Consider the following 12,891-nt stretch of genomic DNA (forward strand, 5'->3'; position numbering starts at 1 on the left):
TCTTACACCCGAGTCTACGTGGCCTGCGGGGCAGCTAGTTGGGGCGATGCATTGTACATGCCCTGAACACAAAGCAACAAAGCTGCAACGTAATGACAACCAAATCAATGGCGGCACAGGATTTTGAAGATGGATATCCAGAACAAGAAAACGTACGAAACTACAAGCACGAAAGAGATTGAATCTGTAATACAATCTATAAAATTGCAAGGAAAAAGAGAGTGAATCTAAAATAAACCTGTAAAATTACAAAATTTTAATAAAATTATAAGCAAATGAATATTCTGTAGAGATGTGTAGTAATGTCAAAAATATATAATAGAAGTGAAAGAGAGAGAGAAAAAAAGAAAGAATACCAAGAGAAAAGTACAAGAAAAAAAGTTACAAAATAAGCTGAAATAAAATGCTAGGAGGAGATACTGAATTAAACCAAGACCTCTTACTTCCATGCATAAGAAACAACTTACTAAGCTACTGTAATCCCCCTATTTTGAATTTCTCTTCTTAATTATATCGTGCCTAGGAGACAAAGTGATATTAACATATTAACATTTTTTTACCAATATATTTTGATATTTAGCTGAATACCTATGAATTATGATTGGATTGCTCCTGAGTCAAATGGAAACGAGTAGTATCAGCGATCTCACACACCGTGGAGCCTCAACAAAATATGGGTAGGCGCAGGCCCAAATGATAAGCCACCCATTCTTTTGTGAAAAAGATCTTCACATACTTTATTGTTGTCTCCAAGATGCTGCCAACAAATCTATATTGTGAAACAACTGAATGACAAATTTAATGGCTTCCACTTCATTTCCTTGCAAACAAAAAAAAAGAGAAAAATCTACTTTACCACAGTTTGATCACATAGGTTTTAGGACCTCAAGTTCTTTTTTAGAAAAAACCCAATATATTACTTAATGAATTTTTTGGACACAATACAAAGACTTTCATATATACGCACATACACTCATCCCTATGAACACACGCACGCACGAACACCTTACCCCTATGAGCACCTCCGAGATACTGAGCCGGCACATCATCTTGAGATTGACGAAGTCTCGACAGACGCCTTCGTAGTCGACGGGAGCATCTCCTCTCACTTAACGCACATCACCAGAAGGCTTGAAATAAATCCATTAGAATGCGAGCACCTGTAAGAAATCTAAGACTTGAACCCTGATGAAGTGGGGATACCACTGTTCTCATAACCATCCAACCACGGGTTGGTTCGCACTTAATGATATTGATACAATCAATGTCACCCAAAGACATCACACAGGACGGAATACTACACACTAACATACCATTAGACTTGTTAAAACAGAACCTGTCAGTCTCGTGAGCCACTTTAGTAGCCTCTCTCTTTTTTACTTCGGTTGGATTGAAATTCAGTAGTAGCCAAGAGATTCTGAGCACCTCTATCTTCAAACCAACCAAAGTGGATCCACTCAAAGAGTGATTAGAAAAAAAAAAATCCTATGAGCAAACATGTAATCAATCTTCGGGGTAATAGGATGGTCCAAAGTGAGAGCGATGTAAAGTCCCACCAGGCATAGACGCAACTCAACCTCTTCTGCACTAGAGCAAATATGCATAAAATCCATGGTTGAAACCAAGATCTTGCCCTCAGAGCCTCTTCCCATAACTACCGGGCTAGCCAACTGGACATTTTGAGCAACAAAGCTAGCGGCCGCATTTAACTTAGTGAAACAATCGATCGGAAGTGGCTCCAACAATTGACTTCTAGAAGTTGGTTTGTCACTAAATTGCTACGGAACACCAGTGATTTGTCTTAAACTTCAAGTACCAAGAAGACATAGTAAAACTCAAAGAAAAAAATGACCAATAGTTGTCCAAAATATTAACATATGCCATGATAGACGCATTTCCTCTCCAAAAATCACATTATTCCTTAAGGGCCAGGCCCTCTAGAATAGAAATAAATTCTTGGAATGAGTGGAAGTATCAACTCTGTCCAGTAAGACAACAACCAATCCACACTTGAATTTATTGAAACATCCTCATATGGGAAATTCCAAATGTTACAGAGACCCAAGCGTAAAGTGCACACCTTCATACACGTTACTATGGCATGTAAAACATACTCTTCGACAGAATCACATATGAAACACACCCCATAAGCGTTTGTCCGATGCTTTTTTTCTATTAACATGTACAATGAGACTATTCGACACCGCTCGCCAAGCAAAGACTCAAATTTCTATGGCACATTACCCTTCAACACAAGACTCCGCATTTTCCATACCCCATACATCACTGCTATACCATAGTGGATGAATATCCATATTTTGGACACGATGGAACGTGAATTTAGCTTAGCATGCTAAGAGATAAGCTTGTGTAGCTTTTCAAAAAGTGCATTTTTGTCTTGTGCTTCAAACTATTTTTGAGAAAATGGTGAGTAGGCAACAGATATGTCTCAAACGTATTTATAATTTTTTATTGTTTCACGCTATATTTATACCATTTTGGCACAGTTTTGACAAAAATTTCTTGGTGCCATTCGTTGTTTTTGGAGTTTCCATGAAAATCAATTTTATGGGACCAAAAAAATTCAGAAAAATCAGCAAAAATATGAAGTCTAGACGCTTCAAGGGAGCTCCAACATAGGCCAGGGGGCACACAGGGGACCCACGCACCAGGAGGGGGAGCGTGGTGGGGTTATGTGGGCCTGCTTAACCTCCGATCCACCGCCTCTCGGTCCCTGTGCCATTATATACCTTCGAAACCCTTCGTGATTTGTAAACCCGATTTTTCTGCCACCGCACACCTCTGTTTCTTCATGGTCCAACCTAGAGGCCTTTTTCGTTACTCTATTGGAGGGGAAATTCTTCACGGTGGCCATCTCCATCAACTTGAAGGCCGTCATGATCGCCCGTGAGTAGTTTCGTTTGGACTATGGGTCCCTAACAGTAGCTAGATGGTTCCCTCTCTCTTGCTCAATACATCTCATGAGCTTCCCTACATGATTGCGATCCATCTGATGTAATATGTTGGTGTGTTTGTTGGGATATGATGTATTGTCATTTTATGATCAAATTTATTCATGAATCTTTTTAGATATATTTGGTTTCTTTGCTAAATAAATCTTATTCATATATGCTCTCTGATCTATTCTTCTTTCTTTTGCCAAGTTTGGGGTTTTATATGGTTGCGTAGTTGCCCTTTGAACACATAGTGAAGACAATATATCATCTACTTCATGTCATCATACTCATTGCAATAGTCTGGTTTTACTTAACACTTTAAGATGCATGTTGGATACCAGTCTTGCGTAGATTATTAGCTATAGATGCAGTTGGATAAAAGCCTATAGATTTACGGACGTGATGATCATATCTTAATTATGCAATGAATATTACTCATAAAAATGATCATATCCTAATTATACATGCATGAGCCTTCTCTTAAAAAAAAGAAAACATGAGCCATATAACGAAAAGTATTGTAGATCAAAATCTTAAGCCTTGCTCGGTTGTATTGGGTTTGAGAGGGATCAAAGGGGATTGCGAGGGATTAAATTTCATGAGGTCAAATTCCTCCCCAATCCACTTCAAACCTCTCCAATCCCCTTGAGAAAAGGATTAAACAAGCAAGCCCTAAACGAGATTTTATCTCCAGAATCGTTGTGCAACTTTTTTTTAAAACTTCCATTCATATAACGAAAATTAGTGTAGATTAAAATCATAAAAAGAATAATTTGCAACAAATTGGATCTGAAATTACGCGGGAACCAACAGAGGATGAGGCGATATTTTAAATAACTTGTTCATGGACATTCACGGATTAGTAATATATTTGAACAACACACAGTTACAAAAACCAAATACTTCACACAGATGATCTGAAGAAGAATCAACTAATTTTATCTCCTTTTACCTTCTACTGCCTTGTTGACACGGTCATTGCCTTGCCTTCCATCCATCGCTTCTCGTCTCACTAGTGTTACTAGATCTATGTTGTCCTTACGGTTGTTATACAACATCCATTCCACAATTTATAAGAAAAAGCTAGCATGTGGGTGGCCTCAACGAGGAGCCAGCTGGTGCTATCTTATGCTATCTGGTGCTGGCCTCAACGAGAAACATAAGGACATTAGTAGAAGAAATTAACTGATACTATATAAAGATATGCATGCAGTTAATGCTTGCACATCCAAACGTATACGGAGCAAAATGAGCGAATATATACTCTAAAATGTGTCTATATACATCCGTATGTAGTCTATATTGAAATCTCTAGATGGTCTTATATTTAGAAACGGAGAGAGTAATATAAAAGATATGCAAGCAAATTAATGCTTGCACTTCTAAACGTATGCAAGCCAACGACAAATCATGTATAAATGTGATTATAGCCGTTGAGTGCTACTAGTACAAATGTCGTAGTTGTTTTTTCTTACCTCACGCTGCGTATACAGGTCATTTCAAAACTGAAATGGTACATCGTATACAAGGCAACAAAGCTATAACATAATGACCACCAAAATAATGACGACCCCAACTTTTAGAGATGTGTATTCCTTTCTTTAATGTGGAAATTTTGAGATGTGTATTCAGAAGAAGAAAATCCAATATAATGTTCAGAATAGCAAAGTCAATAAAGAAGAGGAACGGGCACTATGTTGTGAGCCTAGTGCAAAGATTAGTTCTATTTCCTATTGTGCCGAGTTGGGGTCCGGTGACTTTACAACGTTAAACGATATCAAGTTTATTTTGTCAGGCAACATGTACCTGAGAGCCCCACCCATACTGCTCGCCCGACCCGCTCCCGTGGCGGAGGGGGGAGGGGGGGGGGACCTAACTCCGCTGCCAGCTTCCCCCACACCACCGTCGGCGGCGGCAGGGCCCTTGTCTCCCCTCATGCGAGGCAGGGTCGTCGCGGGGCGGCCCCCTCATGTGGTGGTGCGGCGCTGGCAGCCTCTTCGGCGACTCGGGAGGCGGCGTGGAGAGCTGTTGGGCGACGTGGGGGCCGGCGTGCTCTGCGGGCGTTGCTTCTATGGAGGTGATGTGGGGGGCGGCGCGATTTCTCCAGCGGATCTGAGCTTCCGTTGGGGTGGCTGGGTGGCGGGCGCGGCTGACCTAGGGCCGGCGCAGGGGCGGCCTGCGGCCAGGTGGGGTCGTGTCTATGGCCATGGACCTCGGTGGTGCGTCGCAGCTGCAGCAGGAAGCGGTGCTACCGACCAGATCAGCTCGGATATGGCCCATGGGTGGCACAGAGCTCTCCATCGGGGTCCCGGCATGGATGTGGGCTGCCGCGGCATGGTGGTGGCTAATGTGGTGGTCTGAGTCGTTTCACGGCGGCGGCTGGACATCTCCGACGTCGGCCCGTTGGTGAGCGGCCTGTATCGTCCTTCGATCCCCCTCCTCGTCATCCAGGCACTACCTTAGTCGAAGGGCTCGTCCTCTCCCAGACGTGGTCCATTACTGGTCTCGCTCCCGGTGTTGTGGAACCAAACTCGTCTCGCGGCTGGCAGCAGGACCGAGCTCGTCTCGCGCCTGGCAGCAGGACTGAACTCATCTCGCCCGGTGCAATAGGACGGGTCGATGGAGGCCGGTTGTGGCCAGCCTATTGGGTCTCAGCGCTGGGGGCCGCCCAGGGGTGCCAAAGGCGGACCTTTTCACTCGTCTCTTTGGTTGGAGTAGCGGCGGGTCTCGGGTGAGGTGGTGTCAAGGTCTTTGATGCCGGGGGAGCGGCCTTGGTGGTGGTAGCGTGGTGCTCATCGACATAGCCCGTGACCTGGTGCTGCCTGGTGACCATGGCCATGTGGGCGGCATGGTAGCCGGGGTGTGGTGTTCAGTGGTGGTGAGTGTTGGCCGGGGTGAAACCCGCTCTATCTTCTTGAAGGTGTCGTCACGGACTTCATTGCCCGTCGTGTTGCTCCAGGGGAAACTCTGACCCTCGGGTCGGGCGGTGGCGGCACTCCGGTGTCGTTACCTTCTAGAAGGCAACGCCTTGGAGCCCACAGTTCATCGTATGCGGCTTCATTTCTTTACGGTGGCGTGTTCGCGGGTGAGGACTCTGGTAGCTCTTGTGGGGCTTGCGGTGATATTGCTGCGCTCAGAGCCTTTCTATCCTGCCTTGGGTGTGTGTGTTGTGTTGGCGTGCGTTTGTACCAGGTTGTTGATGATCATTGCTTTATATATAAAGCGGGCCGAAAGCCTTTTTCGGTAAGTAAAAAAGACTGCATCCAAGTCTGTAGATCACCTAGCGACGACTACAAGCATTGGAGCGAGCGAAAGGCGCGCCTCTATCATCGCCCCTCGCTAATTGGAGTCAGGTAAAACTTGTTGTGGTAGTCAGTCGAGAAGTCGTCGTGCTAAACTCCCACAACCCACAGGACCATCGGCGCATTCGCGCTACCAGAGAGCGCATAGAGGGTTTGGAGGAGAGGCAGGAAGCGCTGCGGGTGGAGCAGCAAGAGCTCTTTATTCGTCTAGCATCTCCCTATAATATAAGAGTCCATAGACTCTTTTCAGTTTTCTAAGGTTGGTTTAAATTCAATAAGTTTCTGGAGAATTTTTTTTCATGTCAGGTGTTCTTTGACTTAGTTTGATTCCGATCTACTCCTAGTCGGTCTTACACCATTGCGATACTTCGGATAAACTGGATTACATATATGAGAGACCGGTGCTAAGACCTTTTATCGAGATATCTTCCAGATACTTAGGGCAATTGCTCCGGATCTCCCCCCCCCCCCGGGTGCGAAAGCAGGTGGTTCAGTTGTTTCAGAGCAAAGCAATTCCAACATAAACTGACACTTTTGGATCCTCTAAGCATTTCTATACACCCGTAAACTAAAAACTAGCACTACTAACACATGCTGAAGAGGGTGCATATGAACAGCAACTGCTGCCGATGAAGAGAATCGTAGATCGGAAGGATCCAACCTGAGGCACACAAATGAAGACAAGATCCAAGCTGGTTCACAGAAGAACGACACCGACTGAATCCTACGAGATCCGCTGGAGACACACCGCCACATGCCCTTCAACTATGATAACCAAGCCGCCGAATGCGGAGTAGGCAAGGAGAACCTTATTCTATCTTCGGGGATTATCGTCACCTCACCTTACTAAGAAGTACACAAACCCTAACTGGACGGAAAAGGCATAAAAATGAGAAGGATCCTTCCCGCCGCCAAGGGCAACAGTCCATCGCACCTCCTTGCCCCGAAGACCACAGGAGACAGGAGGCTGGTGGACAGGTGGCAACACAAACAGCAGGTAGAGGAACCATAATTGCATGTGCGCCTGAAGTCGCAAACCAAAAAGGTATGAGCGGCAACTTCATTTGTTTCAAAAGATATCAAGTTTAAGTACAGATATGAAAATAAAAAAATCTATCCAGATGTATACGTAGTAACTTAAAAAAATGCAAGTGAAAGAGAACATAAGATACAATACCTAGAGAAAAGTACAAGCAAAAAGGGTACAAAAAGGAACTAAAATGTTCGAAGGAGGTATGGGGTTAAATCAAGACCTCTTACTTCCATGCATCAGAACAAACCAAGTAAGCTACTACTCTTCCTGTTCTGAATGTGCCTTCCTAATTACATCATGGCACAATCTTTTCTAGGAATGGACCTATCATCGTTTGTAGAGTGGGTCCACCACGACTAGAAAAAAGTACTAAGGGTAATCGGGCAGCAATCGCCAGGCAAATGCTAGGGTTAGAGTTTCTCTCTCAGGGATGGTGATCTTCTAGTGGTGCTTGAGTCAACAACGATTTTTGGCCTTTTATTGGATGGTTCTGGTGATCTCGATGTTGCAGGCTAGGGGGCTGCGAGATGGGGCGAGGGATGGTGACTCTGACAAAGAACAAGGTGACAGATTGGCCGGCAAGCAGGGATTCCTTGCGGTCTCCAACTGACGGGAAATATTTGAGCAGGAGGCTCGACTATCAGTGTAAGAGTAGTGATGGTAGCTAGCTTGTATAGATCGATCTCTCTCACGAGTAGCAATACAGAGTAGCGATTACAGAGGAATTACACGATGGAGGAGAAGAACAGAGGAAGCTTGCAACGAGGGTAAAGAAGAAGGTAGGAGAAAGGAGCCGCCGCCGGTTCGTCCGTGATCCACTGGATGCCGTCCTCATTGCCTGCTTCCGGGTACTTGTAGGTTGTAGCCGAGTGGTGTGCATAGACACGCCCGGCCCCATGAGCTGTCAAAGGGGGAAAGCCCAGGTACGAGTATGGTCCAGGGGAGGTCCCTAACAATCAGCAAGGACCAAGGACTTGATTATAACGGAGAAAGAAACATTGGAAATTATCTTTGACTTTGTCGATGAAAATCAGTACTTCTGACAGAGAGATGTAAAGGGGAAAATCAGTACTTCTGCACCGTTAGGCTCGGTTCAAGGAAATAGGTAATAATACTTATCGTGGTGCACCTCGGCGGCAAGGGCGACTAGAAACATGTGCTAGATGATGGGACGTGACAATTTGATTTCAATGTGATCGTCCTGAATGAAGATGTTGGAGACAGAAGGCCGCAAAAAGATGGTTTTTGAAATGATTGAAGCATGAGTCAAGTTACTTAACTCCCCTTAGATAACGATGTAAATCTTTTGGCACATCACTATGTAATTGGCTAGACGAGATAGTGAAAGTGGATGTGTAAAAAGATAGGTTTCGTAGAGTAAACACCTAAGGGCCATAGCACGTTTCTCAATTTATGAGCCTTTGGTCAGAGGCTTTTTGGAGGCATCAACATCCAGCTTTGCCGTTCTTAGGAATATCATCAAGGATTATGAGTTGGCATTTTTCCAAAAGGTACTTCCAACACTCTTCCATCTTCTTTGGTAAAACAGCTAAAATGATGATAACGTGATTATGAAACAAGTTACTGAGATTTAATCTGAAGCCCTTAGTGAAAATATCTAGTCCTTTCTACACTCTTTTCTAATGTTGGAAAAAACTAGAATAGGATATGCAGTGGAGTGTAGCACCTGTATTTTCCTTTTCTGTTTGTTTTGAACATATTTACATATAAATGAAAATTACCTTAGAACAATTGTTCTACGGTTTCGGGGTCAAAAGAATATCTAGTCCTCCAAATGGTAGTAGGATGAACCAAAGAAGTGAATTTTAAACATGTCAGAGAATACTACCCAAAGCGGTTGGATGCACTAGTACAAATTTCATACATGGACCATCGTCGGTCCTGCTTCTGCCTGAAAGCATGTGTCTCTAATACTAAGTAGCGCGGCAGCTTATGGACTGCCTCTAATTTTTTACACCCGCGGACAATTGCCTCCCTGGAACCACCTCTATCATTCGGAGCGGGTCTCTACCTGCAACTTCCTTCATGTTACTTTTAAGGGATTTGTATTTTCACGCCCCTTGTTACTTAGTTGTGCTCAGTTTTACCCCAGGCACCTAATGTTGCTCATGGTTCCCCTCCCTCCTCCTCCTCTTGCTCACCCTACAACCCGGCTCAATCAGGGACTGGCCAGGCCTTCAAACCTAGTTCTTGAGGGACTTTCGAGGTACATACGTCCGATCTGCGGACACTAATGACCTGACAAACATGAGGCAGGGGAGAAGGAAATAGTACACAGCTATTGGACTTGATTCCTCAAGAAGAAAAATGAGACCATCATGCGCAACAATGCTGAGGCTATGGTGGTGTTCAAGCACGGTTCCAACGAGGAGTTCCTTGCAAGGGACCACAGTCATTAGAAGCTAAAAAGAATGCCTGTCCTCATGGAGATGGTGACCAGGTTCTGCTCTGGGGAAGGCATGCGGCTCGCCGAGAAGAGGAGCTAGGAGGACTCGGGGTCGTGCAAGGTAAAGGAAGGGAACAAAAAGTATCGGCGCAGCCGTAAGAACAAGTGTTGGAACTTCCCCACTAGCGATGGTGAAGACGTTAAAGTAAATGCCCATGAGCCTTCCTCAAGAAATGTGAACACATTGATGCTAGGGCCTACCCACGAGCCTTCCTCTTCATTTCATTAATTATTTGGCAGTGCAACTATTCAAAATAAAGCAGCTACAAGAAAAATATTTCATTTAGATCTAGTTGAGTTTCATTACACATTGGTATGTAGGTAGGTCAGCAACATTTACAAAGCTTTACTACGTCGAGTGAGGTATATATAGGTAGGGCAACAACATTTATTGAGCTTTACTAAATCAAGCGAGGTATATAATCTAGAGGCAAGAGAGAAAAAGATACAGACCTCCGATAACATAATAAACCTTAATTGTCGACATCAATGGCATAACTGCATTGGCTAGCATGACTTAAAGAATTTAAGTTATTGTTGAACACATACAAGACAAAGCGAGCCATGCCTTAGGTAACTATAAAGGTTGCAAGTATCGTCCTCGGTCTATAGTCCAGTGCAACACCATTAGAATAGTTTGACTTAACTCTAAATTTGAAACATATTTCTGTAAGCAGTAACTAACCATACAAAAATCCATCAACGCAAAGGCCTGTAACACTTGGGAGCTCACCGTGCAGGAGATCTAGGTAGGCCTCAGTGGAGGTCAACGGCGGATGCATTCCCCTCGCCGCAAACTCCACCCCATCCCCCCATCAGCCGCCTCAGTCGACAGCATAGCCGGACTGGATCTGCCATCACATATCAAAAGATCTCCCAACACATTGCTACAGATGAGTGGATTTTCCACAACGCGGCTTCGTTCGAAGCAAAACTAGGTCAATGGCGGTCGCCAGCGAAGAATCATACAAGAGTTGGCATGCTTGATGAGGTGAACGTTGTGGCGGTGGTGCTAGGGTTTTGCTAGGCTTTGGTCATAGATTGGGGAGGGAAAGGGAAATTGATGAAAAGTGAAGGGTGGTGTCGGGAGCCCGTACACAAATAGAAGTGAAAGAACGTGCCCCGTGGTACTCACTATATGCATGCAATTCCTAGGATCAAACCACGTGCGATGGTGAAAATGTGTAGTACCGGTTGTCTCCAGTCTCTCCTACAAGCGGTTTTAGATTTGTGTCCATCTCTGGAGCTTTGTATAACAACAATAACCACCTCTTGTAGGTTATTACATGCAGATTTTTTCGCTTGGCGGTAGCCGCTACCGGGTTTGTTGCTAATGCCCATTCTTGTACTAGTAATGGAAAGTTCAAGGACCATGAAGTCATTGTCAAGTCCATACTTCAAGCCACCCCTGCCTACATCGTGAGTTGCTTTGAACTCCCCAAGAAAATGTGTCGAAACCTGTAACCGATCTCTTCAATGTTTTGGTGGGGAGCAACCTATGCTAAGAAAAGGGTACATTGGATTGCATGGGACAAGATGTGCACACAAAAACGGGAGGGGCATGGGATTTTGAGACTTTTAGGCTTTCAGTCAAACTCTTCTAGCTAAACAAGAGTGGATAATTCTCCAAGTCTAAGCTCTCTTTGTGCCTAAATCTTGAAGGCCCGCTATTTTATAGATGGAGAGTTTATGATAGTGTCCTACCCCAATGGGGGCTTGTTCACATGGGTGAAGTTTATTTCTGGTCATGACTATTGAAGGCGTGATATGACACAAAGGAGACAAAGCAATGTATGATTTACATCTAAAAGGAGAAACAGATCACAAGGCAAGGCAATCTTAAGCCACTTCGTGCGAGGCATATGTTTGGCATCAACCATGTTTGTCATCTGCTTAAGATGCATGGGACCGAAATAAGCTGCAGTGAATATTCTCACATGACGACATCTATGATATCATGTAGATCGTCATTAGAGGACAAGTGGTGGAGGACTATAGAGCATCTAACCTCGTAAAGAACAGTCTCTTCTCTGTGCACTCGACATAACACTTGAGAGTGTCCATGAACAAAATCAAACATGGTAGACCCGAGAGCTCATCATCAGTGGCCAGTCATAAAGGATGGTTAGCACACTACAAAAAAAGACACTTCCGTGATGATACGTGTTTGTCACAGTAGGTCACGTTTTCTGTCATGCATGTACATCCATGACAAATTTATGACAGAATCAAGATAGTCATACCTGTGCTGTCGTAGAAGTGTTCCATGACATTACCAAAATTATCATCACGAAAGTGTTCACTTCCATGACAATAAATGCCGCGTCATGGAAGTGCTTTCGTTAAGGGTGACCGACACGTGGCATCCACCGTAACGGAACGTCGTTAAGCTATCGGGTCCGGTTTTGGATCCGATAATCCGTTAACAGCCCGGACCAATGGAGATTTTTCATGTGTAAAATACTCATTGGCCGGAGGAAACACATGTTTGCTCACCGTTGGGACAGGTGTCACTCATCCAATGGGCGAGATGCGCCTATAATACGTTGACACGTGGACCGGCCCAAAACAGGCCCATAAAGATTAAATCGGCCGGCCCAACTAAAGGTCCACAAAATTTAGCGGGCCATATAGGCCGGCCCAACAAATGGCCCACAAAATTTAGCAGGCCATAATGGGCCGGCCCAACAAATGGCCCACAAGATTTAGCGGGCCATAATGGGCCGGCCCTGCTAAAGGCCCAACATTCTCAGTTAAGGCCCGTACGGTTAGTGTCAAATCGGCTTGTCAACGGCCCGTCCTAAACTTGTCATCATCGCGGCCCATGGTCACTTCTGGCCCGTTAACAGTCCGATAAGAATTTGGGCCGAATTACGACCCGGTGTGTTTCCGGCCTGTTAAAGGGCTTGCTTCATTTGGGCCCATTTATAGGCCATTGAAACTTTCGTCCCATAGAAGATTGTGAAGGATATGGGTCATATTCAGCCATGTCTGACATTCGGCCTGTTAGAGGCCCGCTATAGATTTGGCCCACTTTCAGCCTGTTGTGACTTTGGGCCTATTAACGTCGAACGAAATCCATGGGCCATATGTGGCCCAACGCCACATCGGGCCTACTAACGGCCCATATAA

The sequence above is a fragment of the Triticum aestivum genome, chromosome 7D, assembly GCF_018294505.1.
Source record: "Triticum aestivum cultivar Chinese Spring chromosome 7D, IWGSC CS RefSeq v2.1, whole genome shotgun sequence".
Lineage (NCBI taxonomy): Eukaryota > Viridiplantae > Streptophyta > Magnoliopsida > Poales > Poaceae > Triticum > Triticum aestivum.